General features: G+C 42.4%; 1 protein-coding gene and 2 long non-coding RNA genes across 4 annotated transcripts in view; all 3 read left to right on the top strand.

Moving 5' to 3' along the window:
• Positions 1 to 17128, top strand: part of LOC138950078 (gonadotropin-releasing hormone II receptor-like) — a 317174-nt gene that overhangs the window by 223705 nt on the left and 76341 nt on the right. The window lies entirely within an intron of this gene.
• LOC138950104 (uncharacterized) lies at positions 99 to 6183 on the top strand. Its single transcript, XR_011450501.1, has 6 exons — positions 99 to 1008; positions 1300 to 1341; positions 1874 to 1952; positions 2871 to 2992; positions 3613 to 3659; positions 4623 to 6183. It is a non-coding gene; the product is annotated as an uncharacterized lncRNA (long non-coding RNA).
• LOC138950092 (uncharacterized) overlaps positions 11623 to 17128 on the top strand; it is a 30500-nt gene continuing 24994 nt past the window's right edge. The window contains exons 1-2 of one of the 2 annotated variants that reach the window (XR_011450493.1): positions 11623 to 11715; positions 15097 to 15315. This is a non-coding gene — a long non-coding RNA (uncharacterized lncRNA). Of the gene's footprint in view, positions 11716 to 14752; positions 14849 to 15096; positions 15316 to 17128 lie in introns of those variants that run through there. The other variant, XR_011450490.1, reaches the window with a different exon arrangement.

The following is a 17128-nucleotide window of genomic DNA, read 5'->3' as shown; positions in this document are numbered from 1 at the left end:
ACCAGTACCCACGGCCGCAATCCGTCGGTAAAGTATTCCCTCTATCACCCTCAAGTTATCCCACAAGTTCAACAACGACTTGACCGCCTGACTATTCACGACTTTTTTCCGTGACCTTTCGTATTTCATGGGGGCTGCCATTTTGGTTTTGATGCGCTTCCTTTTCCGGTTTACGTATTTTCCGGTTTAACATAGCATTTGCGTTTTTTTGTCAGAAGAGTGATATTTGGTTATGAAGGAAGTCAAGTCCGCCATTACCTGCAACCTCAGTTGAGTGTTTACTTTGAACTTAAAACTTGAACCGTAACAGTGTGTAGCCAGTTCGCAAGACCTGTTCATCTTCCTACCAGTTCCAACTGTTGTTATCAATGGGTCGCGCAGCTGGAGGAAGTGTTTATTTTCATTTGGAGCCCAACTTCAGTTCAAAACCAGTCAAGAACTGGCCTTGACATTCGTTTGGAACTTAGTTCAACGAGTATTTTCTCGAACGTAACTTTTGACGCAGCTGGTTGGCATCATGAATTAGACGTACATCGGCAGTTATAAATCATGTTGTGCAAAAGACTGTAAAGAAGTAGAAAATTGTGGAAAATCGGGAATGCTTTCTCAGTTTGTGCACCCTGGCAACATTCATCAGGAAAAAAACTGCATATGCCTTCCTCTGCAAAACAAAAGTCGCGCGAAGAATGCTGAACGGGCAGCGACGACTAGCTGTTCTTCTTCAAAGTAATAAACTACCCCCCAAACCCTGCAAGTTTGTGCGATTTACTTTGTGGACATGAAGCAGAGGGCTCAGGAATGCCCACTTAATTCCTTGATTTTACTTCCGTCACAAGAACTAAAAGAACATTCAATGTTCGTTAAATCTGTGGATCAAGTGACTCTAGAAGCGGAGGAAATGAAAATCACCGGCAGATCTGTACAAGATGTTGAATTCTGCCAGGGAAACGAAGCCGCTGTCACGGCAGAGAAGTCTCCGCCTACGAAAGTCGGTAGATCTAGAGCAAGGTAAACATACGTTTTTCAACGCTTGTTCACAAACACACACACACGTACACAAACACACACACGCTCACACCATCACACACACACACTTATGAAAGAGATGGAACAGCTGATCGAGTGATGACAATGTTGATTGATAAGTATTTTTTGGTGCGGTGAACTTGAGGCAATATTGTTCTATCAATCCATCAATATATTTTACACTTTCACCCCAGAAATGAAGCACGTGTACACATATTGAACAAAAGAACCATTTTAAGCTTCCATTGGTATTGTTTCCTCTTTTTTTTGCAGACATGTTGGCAGGAAGTGAGTGTTTCACCCCACTCTTGCAAGGTAGGTTGATCACTGATGACAAGTTCTGATTGTTTTTCCTTTTTAATATTAAACGGATGACAATCCGTACTCTGCAGATGGATCTAACCGAGATGGATCTAACCGATACACGGAAGCAACATTGAGAACACACTGTTATTCAATCTGTGAATAGTTCATGTGTGAGGGGTATTACTGCAAGTACGTTCACTAATGTAGAGAAATAATTTTGGACTCAAACTTCAAGTTAAATTGTTTCTGCTGTCAGAGCCATCTTTCTGAAGGAACAATATTTTACATGCCACTGGATTGTTGTATATTCCTTATTTTGCAATGACAGGCTCAGCTTTCATTTGATTGTAATGTGTTTCTTATTTGAAGCTTTGTAGTTTGTATCATAAAAGCTCTGTAGAAGTGTTGCACTTGTTTTGCAGACTGCATTAGGCGTGGTAGCTATTGCACCTCCCCCCCCCCCCCCACCTATTTATCTAACACACCCACCCACACACATACACAGGGTGCTGACAAAGGATCTTTTTCTATTCTCCTTCAGGCCATCGCTTAATTTCTTGCAGACTGAGGAGCAGAGGACGTTTGAGCCGCTCCTAAACCTGAGGCACACAAGCCACAAGGTAAATAAGATATAAGTATAAAAACAAATGTTTTCACTTTGATTTTTATCGCATCATTTTTTTTTTAATTAAACTCTGTAAATTGTGGCAATTACACATTATGCTAATAACATTATTATGAAGAATGAAGATTTTCAACTTATCATTGAAGAAATGAAATCAAGCATTTTTGTTCATTCTGTATTTGATTATTATTTTCCAGTCTTTGGGTTGGCATAGTGGGTGAAATAAGGGTGAGGAGTGTCGGTTGGTGTTATTTTTTCGGTCTTGGTGATGTAATATTTTTCCCACGGTATTCATGGTTATGTTTGACTTTAGTGCAGATTCCAGAACAGCCTCTTAAACTGAAAAGCTACAAGGTCAACAATATAAACAGGTTACTGGTGTCTCAGGCATTGATGTTTTTAAAAAGATTTGCACAGCAATTTATGTGTTTGTAAACAGATAATGAAAATAAAGCATAACAACTTTTATATTTTGTAAGTGGAATTAAATGTTTTCATTTTTTATTTTGAAGTGTTTTTGTATTCAGGTTTTATTGGATGGGTGGGAGGGGGGGGGGGGGGTGGTTTTGGTGGTTCTGACTTTTTATGATGTAAGGATTTTTTTCCTTAATTAGTTATTTAATTAGTTTATGTAGGGGGGGGGGGGGGGCGTGGGATTTAAAGTGTATTTCTGGCTTTCGGAGAGGTGCTAAATCTGTTAAAATGGAAATGAAATAAAACAATTGGTGGTGAGGGTTATTACAAAAAAAGTAAGGATTATTTCTCATACCTTTTTAATTTTTACCCAAAAATTATGTTACTGAAATTATTCATTAATTTTTAAAGAGGCAGACTGTGAGACAGGTGATGTAATTGAAGTTAGAATATCATGAGATGTTACTTACTTTCTTTACAATATCATCTAATTTGACAGTCCGACACTGAAGACTGCAGACTTCATGGCAGCCACTGACCTGACGATATGACAGCCATGAATTGAATATCAAACGCAGAAGAAGAAAAAGAAGAAGACAGCCTAACAGGAAAATAATTCTGGTATGCTCATAATTTCTATGCCAGTTTGAAAAAAGTCATGAATTGAAGTTTACCCAGGTTAGACATTAGCATGTCGTAATTGTGACAATGAATGTATCCGTAAACGCACCAATAGACTTACTTTGAAAAATTGAAGTCATGCATCGTCAATATGACTACAATCACAAACTGAATAAGGGGAAATCATGTTAATTTGGTGGTCTGGATCATCAGCTGTTGCTCATTCGCTATAATGGTCTACTTGACAAAGCCCGTCTTCATGTGCTTCTTTGTTTCTTTATACCTAGTGTAGACAACATGTAGGCGTTTGCAGACTGTTTATTGTATTGCTGTTGTTTGTTTGTGAGTAAAACTATGGTGTGACCTCAATTGTTTGAAATGTGTTGTGTATGTTCTACTTTGTGTAAGGTGTTTCTCCATGCCCCCAGAAGAACCGACATTATATTAAAACCTTCATACCCTGAAAATACTTGCATACTAGATGTTGTTTCTTATTGTAATGATTGGGGACAGGCAAGCTCTTAAATTGTGCAAGCCATCAGAAAACTGTCAAGTCTGATTTGCTAGAACAAGCGATATTAACACGTTATTAAGATGAATATTTGATTAAATATGTGCAGGAACTACTTCAGCAGATTCATATGGCCAGTCTCACAATGCAAGGAAGGTGAGTAAATTGAATTATGTCTCTCCAACCTGTTCTGTGTTTAGTGTCAGCCGTGATTGCCTGATGAGAATTTGAAAACATGTTGCTAACTAACATGAACCCAACCATGAAACGTGATGTAGGTGAGTAGCCCATCTAGAAAAACGAACCTGTTCTAATTCCGAATTAGAACAGGTTCTTTTTTCTAGATGGGCTACTCACCTACATCACGTTTTATGGTTGGGTTCATGTTAGTTAGCAACATGTTTTCACATAGAAAATGGTGGGCACCTGAACAAATATCTGCACATTACAATGAAGTCTTACTTTTTAATCTGATGGTTTAATAACCCCCAAAAACCCAACCAACCAGCACCCCGCCCCCCCCCACCCCCACCCCTCCAAGAAGAAGCTCACATAACTACCAACTACACAATTTCATTACAGAATCAAACAATGGGAAGAATCAGGATTCAGCAGTGCTAGGTCGTTGGGGGGGATAGCTATCACTAGGCACTCAGCAATGAATAGTTGAGGTTTTCACGGACATTAACAAAATCCGGTAACCTACGGACAGTAAATTTCACAGGGAAGGGAACAAGAACGTCAAAAATGGAAAAGTATGTTTTTTCTTTCAAACCATTGATAGAGCTCTGAAGCTTCACACAAGTTTTGCAGAGAGAGCACTCGGCCTATTCATTTTTGGCACTAAAACATGCGCACACACAAAAAGAAAGTTTTTAAAAAGTGGCACCGATGTATTCTCACACTCACAGCCTTAGAATATTGCAGTTTGTATGTTACCAAATTGAGGCATGATTTTACTCCATACCTGACCAAATCTGCGACAGTCGGGCAAACTTCTTACAAGTCGGATTGGGCCTTCAATCAAATACTCAGAAACCAGCAGCTACTTTAAGTAATACTAGTTTTGTTGTTATTTTTTACAGCTTGTACTGAATGTGTTTTCTTTTATCTCCTCAGAATCGAGTCAGCCAGAGAAAGACCATTGAGAGGGAGAGCGCACAGTAAAGCATATATGGCATGCACTTCGGTGGACCAGTGCCATCATCTTCATAACAAGAGATGCAGATCATATTTTCTTATGTTTAAGTATAGCTGTTAGCAAAAGTATTTGACGATTCTTGGGTACGACTTTCGTGTCCTATTAGCTTGTGTACAGCCCCAAAATCTGTTTTATTTTGATTTATCATTTATAGTTTGAATTTTTTTTAATGGAATTAGTCCAAATGTAAATACATCTAAGGTTGCAATATTGTTTTTTTGTATATATACCCTTAAAACTACCTCTTCGTGTAAACAAAATTTAATTGTAAAAAGAAGTGTTTCTTCAAGGGAGATAATTTGAAGCGAATTTTTTTTTAAATCAGTAAAACTGCGTAGTGACATCCTCAATTAAATAAAAAGAATACGGAATGAAGGTATACACACAGGTTGTACCCATTTTCTTGATTGCACTGCTTTTAAGTAGAAAGCTTTTTTTTCTCAGAATTATTTTACAAATAAAATTCAAGGGAGGCAATTGATATGATAAAAAGGAAGACTTTTTTTTCTTAGAATACTGTACACATTTAGTAAAGTATAATTTACAAGACAAAACACAGGGTTTTTTGGGGTTTTTTCTGTGCCTACTACTTGACAAGAGAACCACGAGATTTTTGTGCAGATTATTTAAAATTTTCTGTACAGTATATTTTACAAAGACAGATCCATACAATATACATAATTTTGTAATAGATGTTTTCAATTTGTAGGTATGTTTTTTTTTTAAATCAACAGTTCGGATAGCCACAACAAGTGTGTATGTCTTGTGATTTGAGAGCTTTAGCACTGGATGCTTAGAATCCTCTTGATCATTTACTTCAGTAGGTAAAGCCACCTTCTCCAAAATCTTCTCTCCTATTCTGTGCTTACTACAGTGGGTTTGACAAGAGAACCACGAGATTTGTTTTTGTACATATGTTGCTTTTATTCTGTACACTTTAATGATTTAATCCTATGTGCACATTTTTTTTAACTGTGTTTTTGTTTTTGTTTTCCTGTATTCAAAGTGTGTATGGAAACCACAACCTGTCACAGCAGTATTATTAATCTGGATCTCCCTGCTAAGAATGTAATTAACAGAACGTGTGCATGTAGCTAAAGAACTTAAAAAGAATTTCTGCTACTTCACTCAAAATACGTCCATCCTCACACTCATATTTTCTTAAAATAATATTTGTTCATACAAACATGTTTGTGAATTATTCAATTTTGCGTAAAATATTCAATTACGATTTCTTTGTGTGTTGCAAAATTATGTAATAAAATTATGCAAGATCAAATTCAAAACAGCAATAAAGCTGCTGACGGCAGAATACCTCTGTTGACTTCTCTATCTGTTGGGTCAAACTATGCCACAGACATGTTTCTTCTAGAAGCTCAATATTACGTGGTACAGTCTCAAAGACAGAACAACGCAATAACCTTTTTTTGTGTAGATTCGATTGACTTTTTCCTGAAATAAAATATTCATGAAGCCGGTTCTGACTGAGTTAATATATTTCTGGAAAGCTGAACAACGCAATGCGTTTGTGACTGGTGAAGAAGCAGAGCTGGAGCTTTCTGTATTGTTTGTCGTTGGTTTTATTACACACGCACTCACATACGGTCAACAAAATGTTGCATGTTCCTGCTTGACAAACAAATGCCTGCATACATGCGTGCACGTACGAACGTACGAACATTCATACCTGTGCAAACAATCTGCCACTTCAAGTTCAACACCCAAACCCCACACATTCCTCCAAAAGGAGTCTGAAGTATAATACTGGCATTTGTGGTATTGAACGAGGACCTCAACTTCCATTGTCTAGTGCATGTGGGTCTCATGTTGTACGTGTGAAACCACTTACTTAAAAAAGAAAAAATCTTGTAAGCTTTTCAACAAAAAACGAACAATTATATTCTTAAACAAACTGGTTAGAATAACAGATTTAGGAGAATGCAATGCAAGGAACATCATTATCTAATTCGGTCGATGCTTAGATCTAGAAAAGCACCCACTTATTCCAGTATAATAGAGAGAAAAAATCCAATTGAAAAAGTTCCAGATCTAGACAAGGCAAGCATTAGCAGCAATTTTAGCTAGCAAACTCGAACTTGCCCTGCATTCATGCAAGGTCGAACCACTTTCCCTGCCTAGTGGGGGTTTGGCGGGTAGAGGGCCGGTGCTGGCACACTCAGAGTGAAACGACATGTCACCTACTTCGATAGCTTCTCCGGATTTACGTGTACAAACAGCGTCCGGGTTTACCGCTTCGATTCTAAACCCTATAGTTTCTCATGTTGGTAACACACTGGTTATTTGTTTATCAGATGTGTCGTTGTTCCACATTAAATGATGCTAGAATGCAAGATCGCAATCATTTGGTTATCAAACCAGGTTGTGTTCTTTTTTTTCATCACCTTTTTCCGCGCAAACAGTTTTGCGCCATTTCTTTTGCGCAGACTGGGCGGGACAGGAAGCGGAAGCGCATCCCTATTTCTGATTGGACAATGATGCCGACGCCCACTTGACCCCCACTACAATGTCAAGGTCGGAAAGTCGTGAATACTGAGATGCTTCGTTCCCGCGTGGCCTTTCAACTCCGCTATTGATCAACTCGATGACCACCCGCGTTACCGGGTCCTCTGTTTGCCACTGTCTTATCTCTTCCGTTGTCCAACTATCGGACCAATCGCTTCGTAGTCCCTCTAAACATTCCAAATGATCTGACTCACTTCTCTCGGCTGCCCCGTCCGCCGCAGCGGAGTAGGCGCCCTCCCCGGACTCAATCTCTCTCACGAGATCATGTGTGCCGGGTACCTCACTATGGGTTCGGGACCCCTCAGGCGACCCGATAGTACCCGTAGCTACCCCCGTTCCTGCTTCCCCTTCCGAGTGAACAGAAACGTCACCCTGCGGACACGAACCTTCTCCTAGACTCTTCTCTAGAGATTCCCTTGTGCCCACAAAGTACCCAGGTGGAAGGCAAAACTCGCTAGGTGCCAAAACAAACTCATCCTCGTCCCACGAAGCAGATTTACTCTGAGAGCTTCCCTGACCATCCCGCTTTTCCTTTCCTTCCCCTGTTTTATGTTGAGAGCGAGTAACCATTTGGTGTTTAACGGGAGGCGATTCCTCACGTCCTTTTTCTGCGACGAATACCCCAGTTACGTCCCTTGCTTCATGCTGGGCAGATTTACTCTGAGTAACCTGATTTCCGTCTATGCCTGTTCTTTGAACAACCTCGGCAGGGGTTGCGGCGTTTGACCCGCTTTCTCCCTCTTTTGCATCTTTGTTCACTACGCGCACATGCGTGCTCTCGCCTACGCACTCTGAACAGTTGTCTCGTTTGCATGCACGATAAGGCTTGCGTGACATTGCGTCTGAATTGCCATGTAGCGTGCCTTTGCGATATTCCATGTCAAAATCATATGAGTCTAGCGTAGCTATCCACCTGGCGACCATACCCTCTGGGTTCTTAAAATTCCTAAGCCACCGCAATGAACTGTGGTCAGTTCGTACGAGGAATTTCCTCCCTGCCAAGTAATGGCGAAAGTGTTTCACGAACGTGACCACTGCGTATAGCTCGCGATACGTGACGCAGTACCTACGCCTACTGGGACATAGAGTTTTGCTAGCATAGGCAATCACCTTCTCTTCCCCATCCTGTACCTGGCTAAGCACTGCTCCCACTGACCATCCCGATGCGTCGGTGTCTAACACAAACGTTCCCTCTCTACGAGGATAAGCCAACACTGGGGCCATGATCAACGCTTCCTTAAGCTGCTCGAATGCCCTCTGGCAGTCATCACCCCATACAAAGATAGCTCGCTTTTTGGTCAAACTCGTGAGAGGCACTGCCTTGTCGGCAAAGTCTCTAATGAACTTCCTGTAATACGAGGCTAGCCCCAAGAAACTTCTAACCTCCGTCACCGTAGTGGGAGTAGGCCAATCTCTGACTGCCTCTATCTTTGCTTCGTCACACTTTATCCCTTCTTCAGAGATCACATGCCCGAGAAAGGACACTTCCTTTTGATACAACTGACATTTAGCAGCCTTCAACCTCAAGTTCGCCCCCTGGAACCTCTGAAATACCCTCCTCAGATTTTCTAGGTGGTCTTCCTCGGTCTTTCTCATAACCACTATGTCATCCACGTATACCAAAACCCTGTCAAAACCTACTCCTTGGAGCGTCAACTCCGTGAGTCTCTGAAAAGTCGAACAACTGTTGCACAACCCAAAAGGCAACACCTTGAACTGGTAATGACCCACATGCGTACTGAAAGCTGTCTTTTCCTTGTCACTATCCTTCATTTCAACTTGGAAATAGCCCTGTGCCATGTCTAAGGTAGAAAACCATTTGCTACCCGCCAAGAGATCGAGTGACTCGTCTATTCTAGGCAGAGGATAAGCGTTCTTCTTTGTCAACGCATTGAGCTTTCTGAAATCAACACAGAAACGTACGCTACCGTCTTTCTTCTTCACTAGAACCACGGGGGCAGCCCAAGGGCTTTCACTTGGCTCTATCACGTCCGCTTCACACATTTTCCTCACCTCTTCCTCGATCACCTCTCTCTGCGCTATGGGGGGTCTACGAGGGGGGATTTTGACTGGTCTGTTTCCTTCCACATTGATTTCGTGCTTGGTCCTTCCGGACCGTCCTAACTGCCCTGTGGTCTCGTAAAAGACTTCTCGAAACTCACTCACTAAACCCAGTAACTTTTCTTTGGTTGGGGCGCTCACTCCCCTGTCTACCTTTCCCATCATGTCTGTCAATGGCGCTGATAGCCCCACACCATCTTTCTCTCCCCGACTATCGTGACTCTTTTTCTCAATTCTCCTGTTTTCCACCTGCTCTACTGCTTGAATAGAGGCTACCGTCATTCCCCCTTCTAGATGCATCTCATGTTCAGAAAAGTTCGAAATCGGAACGTAAATTCCCTCTCTCCCGACAGATACCATCGCCCTAGGCACCTCCATACCCGGGTGCTTGTTAGCCTGACGTAGGGGTTCTATGAGTCCCTCCCGTTTTCCTGTCCAATCTCCCGTTACCCTGGCCCTGACCAACCTTTCGCTATTGGGGGGTATGTTCACTGATTCCGTGACCTTAACCCTAGCGCACGTCTGACTCGCTTCACTGATCATCTGCACCGCCCGGCCGTGAATATGCAAGGTACCCTTACCAAAATCAAGAGAGGTAGCATTCTTTTTCAGAAAATCCATCCCCAGTATGCCCTGAGCCCCTTTGATCTCTCCCACTACCATCTGGGTTCTGAACTTTTGCCCATCGATGCTCATAGAGAATCGGCCTTTTTCCTGAACTCCCAACAGATACCATCGCCCTAGGCACCTCCATACCCGGGTGCTTGTTAGCCTGACGTAGGGGTTCTATGAGTCCCTCCCGTTTTCCTGTCCAATCTCCCGTTACCATAGCCCTGACCAACCTTTCGCTATTGGGGGGTATGTTCACTGATTCCGTGACCTTAACCCTAGCGCACGTCTGACTCGCTTCACTGATCATCTGCACCGCCCGGCCGTGAATATGCAAGGTACCCTTACCAAAATCAAGAGAGGTAGCATTCTTTTTCAGAAAATCCATCCCCAGTATGCCCTGAGCCCCTTTGATCTCTCCCACTACCATCTGGGTTCTGAACTTTTGCCCATCGATGCTCATAGAGAATCGGCCTTTTCCCTGAACTCCCAAAGGATCGCCGTTTGCCATGCTCAAACGATTGCTAACTGGGTTAAGCTTGGGTCTCCTATCTCCCATTGCTTCGAAAACTTCCGCCGAGAGAATAGTCATGCCTGCCCCTGTATCGACCAACATCTCTATCTTTTGCATGCCCACTTCGACCGGTATTAGCCAACAGGCGCCTGCAGCTATGCTTACTCTCACGGGTGGTTGTTCCTCCCTATCTTGATTGGCCTTTGCATTTCCACGGTGGGTTGTGTTCTTGGCCTCGAACGCAACCCCACCTAGTTTAACGGCGCTGACTGAGTGTTCCCCCTTGGCTGTGCCCATCCCCCTTGTCTTTCCTTCTTTCTAGGACACTGACGAGCGAAATGTTGGGGATCACCGCAAACAAAACAGCTACCCGTCTCGGGCTTTCGTGCCCTGCCTCTCGACAACACCTCTATTTTCTTTTCTAACATGTCCACTTTTCTACTCATGTCTTCTTCGTTTGCGTTTTCCTCTTTCTTTCCATCCCCTCCTCCTACGTATCGGATCGCTGACCCAGCGTCCTCGGGCTTTTTCTTTTCGGGAAACCCGTTATTCTTGAAAGCTACGTATTCCCCGGCTAGCGACACTGCTTCGTCTAGGGTACTGGGGTGTCCGAACTGCACCCTCTCTCTGAGAGCCTCTTCCGACAATCCACCAATGAACTGTTCTATCAGTATGAGTTCCCTTGCCCCAGTTTCCATGTCCCTATAAGCCCTGGTAGCCAAGCGACAGAGTGCAAACCCATACTCCTCAACTGTTTCCTGATTTCTACGTCTTCTGTTGCGAAACTCGCACCTGTACGACATCACTCTCTCTTTAGGACTGAACCTCTTTGCCAGCGCGCTGGTCAACGCAACGAAATCTCTCTTTTTTTCCTGTTGCAAATACCCCAACACTTGCTGAGCAGCCCCTCTCAGACTCAACGACAATTGAATCCCCTTTTCTTCTTCTGTCCACTCATTCCACGTCGACACCCCATCGAAATGTTCTAGGTAGTCATTCAAATCAAGTGAGGTACCATCGTACTTATCGGCCTGAATCGATTTCCTGCTGGTGTGTTGGTAGGGTTTTTCCCTCTCTATGAATAGACCTGGGCGACGTGTTCCCTCATCTACCCTATGATTGGCTGACCCTTGACCCCGATCTGCATAAGTGTGCACGTGACCGTTCTCGGCCTGTTCGCGCTCAACCTCGTACCCTGAGTCAAAAGACATGTGCGTTTCGCCTTTCTGTTCATTCTCTGGATATTGTGATGGATACCTATATCTTCGTGGTGTTTCCGACCACCTAGTCTGACCTCCCCGAAGGTAACTGTCTTCCATTTCCATTTCTGTTTCTTCTCTCTTTGCCATCGAACCCTTAGCCGTAAGAAAGCTAGGTGAGAGAGCGCTCACGACTTGCCCTAGTCTTGACAAAATACCCATCTTTCTTTTGTTCAAAACAATTCAATCTTTGCGAAACCTTCGCCGAACTTCCACTAACATGAACTATATCAACTTCATAAATGGGAATGTAACAGAACTTATTTCATAATAAGCCAACGCATTTCAAATCCTGTCTGAACCTACGTCATACAAAATAGCAACAATCCCGCTTCAAATCATCGTACACACGTATAGCAACAATGTAGCAAATACAATGAAAAAATGTTTCTTTCTTACCTTGTTTTTCGACGTCCTTCGAAAACAAACACAGTTGGAGGCGTTTCCTCTCTTTTCTTTCTCTTTTTTTTTTCATTTTTTTTCTCACTTTTTATATTTAGTCAAGTTTTGACTAAATATTTGAACAACGAGGGGGAATCGAAACGAGGGTCGTGGTGTATGTGCGTGCGTGTGTGTGTGTGTGCGTGTGTGTGTGTGTGCGTGTGTGTGTGTGTGTGTGTAGAGCGATTCAGACTAAACTACTGGACCGATCTTTATGAAATTTGACATGAGAGTTTCTGGGTATGAAATCCCCGAACGTTTTTTTTTCCCTTTTTTTGATAAATGTCTTTGATGACGTCATATCCGGCTTTTCGTGAAAGTTGAGGCGGCACTGTCACGCCCTCATTTTTCAACCAAATTGGTTCAAATTTTGGTCAAGTAATCTTCGACAAAGCCCGGACTTCGGTATTGCATTTCAGCGTGGTGGCTTAAAAATTAATTAATGACTTTGGTCATTAAAAATCGGAAAATTGTAAAAAAAAAATAAACATTTATAAAACGATCCAAATTTACGTTTATCGTATTTTCCATCATTTGCTGATTCCAAAAACATATAAATATGTTATATTCGGATTAAAAACAAGCTCTGAAAATTAAATATATAAACATTATTATTAAAATTAAATTGTCCAAATCAATTTAAAAACACTTTCATCTTATTTCTTGTCGGTTCCTGATTCCAAAAACATAGATATGATATGTTTGGATTAAAAACACGCTCAGAAAGTTAAAACAAAGAGAGGTACAGAAAAGCGTGCTATCCTTCTTAGCGCAACTACTACCCCGCTCTTCTTGTCAATTTCACTGCCTTTGCCATGAGCGGTGGCCTGACGATGCTACGAGTAAAATGACATTGCGTTCAGTTTCATTCTGTGAGTTCGACAGCTACTTGACTAAATATTGTATTTTCGCCTTACGCGACTTGTTTCACTTTTTTTTTTCAACCACGGTCCGGGCTATCTGGGCTACCGTTAAATTTACTTCGACTAGATCTACTAACTTTGTTAAAATCCTGGTGCACGGTCACCATTTAATGTGGCAGATTTGATTAAAACCGGGGGCTGCCAGGGGATTGTGCAGGATGTTTCTTATTTACTCGTGATGTTGTTTGACCTCGCGTTGTGTTTTGTTTTGAGTGTAAGAATATTTCCCGTTTCCCTCTCTTATCCCCGATGCAGTAGACTCTAGTTTTCAACTCTCATACGGCCAACGGCCTCTCTCTTGCCAACGAATGTAGCCCACACCGTGGTTGTACAGTTTAAAACATCATTTTTATTCTACAAGTGCATGAAATCAAAACATCGTCACTTTCACGCAGACTCGTTTCCTTTCTTCCCTCGTCACTTCATAACTATCTCTGTCGTGTCTCAGTACTGTCGCTGACTGTCGTTTAAACAAGGGGGGTGATTATCAGGTTCCCGATTGACAAGGAACTTATTCAGACTTAAAGTCTTTATAACAGAACTCCCGATTGACAAGGAGCTATTTAGTGCATGAGATACTATCACTATCAGATTCCCGATTGGCAAGGAATTTATACAAACGTTATAACAAAACTCCCGATTGACAAGGAGCTATTTAGTGCATGAGATACTATCAGATTCCCGATTGGCAAGGAATTTATACAAGCGTTATAACAGAACTCCCGATTGACAAGGAGCTATTTAGTGTAGACTGCAAGGTTCCTAGTTCACAAAGAATGATTAACAACAGATCTAAGAAATATATCCTTACGGTTAGAAATGAAGGCCGGCTTCCGATTAACGAAGAAGTCGGCTAAGGTTTACTTTTCCCGGTTAACAAAGAATTTGGTTATAATTAAGACTTCCGATTAACAAAAAGTCTGGTTACAATGACTGACTCCCGATTAACAAAGAGTTTGAAGTTAAGGTTAGGTGACTCTCGATTAACAAAGAGTCCCGCACCCGCGAAATCCAAAACATTATATAGACCTCAAATCTTTGGACTATTTCGCATAATCATGCGCTACAGTGAACTCTGACCCTGAATCACTAACTTCCGGCAAATAATCCGGTTCTTCTTCAATTTATACTACTCTATTTTCCGCTAACCGTCGTTAAACAACCATGTCCGTAAGCGACTATTATCCTAAAGAAACTTATCATTTTATCAAACAACTCCCGCACATCGATACTAACAGATTGGCAGCTGGTCGTCTGCAACAAAGTCACGTCTGCTTGAAGCGTCAGTGCTAAGCTGTTCTAAAAGCTAGCATCGTGCGTCGTAAATTACGTCACATAAAAGATGGCGTCAAGTGCATGCGTACCAATGAAGTCACTCAAACACGCGCACGCACACTGACGTGGGCTGCAAGGCTATTCCCTCACAATAGTATGAATTTAACACGCGTTGCCTACCCGTAACTGGGTTAGAATGAGAACAGCTAAGCCAAGTGAAGAAAATCAACGTAATTATATGAAACTTCTTCAACAAATGAAGCCTCTTACCTAGTCATACAGAAATAAAGTCGAGTACTTCGTCAGCCACAATGTAAAGCTTTCCCTCTCCACGGGTCACCGTCATGAACTAGCCGGAAGTCGCCTGTGACACGAACGAACGCTGTCTGCAAGGGGCCATTTGATTGGAAATTAATTATTCATGATATCTGTGTGTTCTTTGTGTGACGTCAATTTGCTGTAAAACGTCAGTATTTTGCGTAGAAAAGTGCAGAGTTTTACATAACAGTCACAGATGCGTTGGCCAACTTTGCTCAATGGTAATGGAATTTGTTTCGCTTTGTTGTTTTCACTTGTATGATTTTATGGGTTAAAGTAAATATGTTCCTTATTAAATGCACAGAATTTCTTGCTTTGATATGTAAGTATTAAGAAAAAGGATAATACCATGGCGTATTTTAAAACAAAGATGTTGATCTATGCCCACATTTCCGATTTGTTTTCCTTGTTTTGCATCATTGACTATTTGATTTTTGAATATCTTCTTCTTCTTGTCGTTCGCTGTTAGATCGTCAGTCCGGACTGCAGGGCGAATATTGAATATTCCTCGCCTTGGTTCCGAGAGACCCATACACTCGTGTGGGTATCTTTACAATCAGACATCTCTGCTGCTTTGCCAAGAGATCGACCAACTCCATGAAGGCCAACGTTCACCACAGGCCCAGAGTTCTGTGCAGTGTTCTGTCCTTGATCGGTGGATTCCTGCTGACACTCTTTTTCCACTGCAGTAAGTGTGTGTGTGTGTGTGTGTGTGTGTGTGTGTGTGTGTGTGTGTGTACATGCGTGCGTGCGTGTGTGTGTGTGTGTGTGCGCGTGTATGCGTGCAAGCGAGCGTTCGTGCGTGCGTGTTGTGTGTGTGTGTGTGTGTGTGTGTGTGTGTGTGTGTGTACATGCGTGCGTGTGTGTGTGTGTTGGAGAGTTGACCTCCAGCCCATTAAACGGAAACGATGATATCTTCTAATTTTGTGTTATGAAATATGGTGACAAAAAGAATAGTCATTATATTTACGATTAACGAGCAAGAAAACAAACAGTCATATCCTCAGGTGGCAATTCTGAGTTTCCAAAGGTTTTAAGTCTCTCATTTCCTTGGAGAAGTCGACTTTGCGAAGTTTACTTCCTCAACATTTGCCTCCAACAAAGCACCACACGCCTTATTTAGAATGATCTAATTACGTGAAACAAGATGTATTTGCCTCCAACAAAGCACCACACGCCTTATTTAGAATGATCTAATTACGTGAAACAAGATGTATTTGCCTCCAACAAAGCACCACACGCCTTATTTAGAATGATCTAATTACGTGAAACAAGATGTATTTGCCTCCAACAAAGCACCACACGCCTTATTTAGAATGATCTAATTACGTGAAACAAGATGTATTTGAGATAGTTGGAGAGCATAAGTATATCAAATTATATAAGCTTTTTGGGTAACAGGCAGGAATCAATAAACATAAATTATGTAGTGCCTCGCTTGACAAAAAAACACCCACACAGAAGTTAAAAAAAAACCAACACAAATAATTAAGTAGATGTGCAACGCCAAGGCACTGCATACCCCAGCAAAAGACAAACTTCTCTCTTACTCTCTCTCTTTCTCTCTCTCAAACACACACACACACACACGCACACGAACACACACACACACACGCACACCCCCCCAAGTTACACACGTACACGCATACACACTCACTCACACGCACTCACTCACTGAGTCACTCTTTCACACACTTCATACACACAGAACACCCCCCCATACGCACATATAGACAGACGGACATAAACACCTTTGCAAACAAACACACATACACACACACATACACTTACGCACATACATACACCCACCCACTCTCTCTCTTTCTCTCTCTTTCTCTCTTATACAAACAGACACACACCCACACACACACACACATTGTAGGCTACATACGCACGCACAAACACACACACACACACACACACACACACACACACACACACACACACACACACAGACACACAGAGACTCACACAAATCTCATACACACAAAACACACACTCATACGCACATAGACCGGCACGGTTGGCCTAGTGGTAAGGCGTCCGCCCCGTGATCGGTAGGTCGTGGGTTCGAACCCCGGCCGGGTCATACCTAAGACTTTAAAATTGGCAATCTAGTGGCTGCTCCGCCTGGCGTCTGGCATTATGGGGTTAGTGCTGGGACTGGTTGGTCCGGTGTCAGAATACTGTGACTGGGTGAGACATGAAGCCTGTGCTGCGACTTCTGTCTTGTGTGTGGCGCACGGCAAAGCAGCACCCCCCTGATATGGCCCTTCGTGGTCGGCTGGGCGTTAAGCAAACAAACAAACAAATACGCACATAGACAGTCGAACACACACACCTTTACAAACAAACACCATATACACACTCAAACACACACAAACATACACACAAACTCAGACACACACAAACATACACACAAACACATTCACACACACACATACACACACACACACACTCTCAAACACACACACACACACACACACACCCACGCACACACA

This window comes from Littorina saxatilis, linkage group LG1, assembly GCF_037325665.1.
Source record: "Littorina saxatilis isolate snail1 linkage group LG1, US_GU_Lsax_2.0, whole genome shotgun sequence".
Classification (NCBI taxonomy): domain Eukaryota; kingdom Metazoa; phylum Mollusca; class Gastropoda; order Littorinimorpha; family Littorinidae; genus Littorina; species Littorina saxatilis.
The sequence above is the reverse complement of the archived record's forward strand: the minus strand, read 5'-3'. Positions and strand labels throughout refer to the sequence as shown.